At 52.1% G+C, this 486-nt stretch overlaps 1 protein-coding gene across 1 annotated transcript in view; it reads left to right on the forward strand.

Moving 5' to 3' along the window:
• ATRNL1 (attractin like 1) overlaps nucleotides 1-486 on the forward strand; it is a 443,329-nt gene that overhangs the window by 71,465 nt on the left and 371,378 nt on the right. The gene's annotated exons all lie outside the window — the stretch shown is intronic.

Raw genomic sequence — 486 nt, forward strand, 5'->3', positions numbered from 1 at the left:
ACTGATTATAGAAAGTACTACATAACATGATCCTTCCGAGGCAGTAGTACCATTTTCCCCATCGTATGGGTGGAATAACTGAAGCAGAGAGAAGTTAAATAATTGGCTTTGTCACACAGTTACAAGTGTCAGAATCAGGGCTGACCACAAAATGTGTAAGCCAGAGTCCATGCATGTCATTGCTGCATCATCCTGTTTCTCTCAGTGTTAGAGTAACCTTGCCAGGTTTTAATTTTTAAATCTAAGAGACTGTTCCCAATATATACGGTAGGGTCCCTAGGACTGGCTGGCAATCAGGGCCATCTGCGGGGCAACTGGCAGGTGGGGCGATCAGGCGCCCCCCACCCCCCACTGGTACCCACCTTGGCTGGTGGCCTGGATCCACCCACTGGCCGGCCCTGCCCCCCATTGACACTGCAGGTTGCCTCCCTCTGGGGTGGGGAGGGCAAGACGTTCAACACAGGAGCTGTCTCCAACCAGGGAGTG

The sequence above is a fragment of the Myotis davidii genome, unplaced genomic scaffold (genome assembly GCF_000327345.1).
Source record: "Myotis davidii unplaced genomic scaffold, ASM32734v1 scaffold107, whole genome shotgun sequence".
Taxonomy (NCBI): Eukaryota; Metazoa; Chordata; class Mammalia; order Chiroptera; family Vespertilionidae; genus Myotis; species Myotis davidii.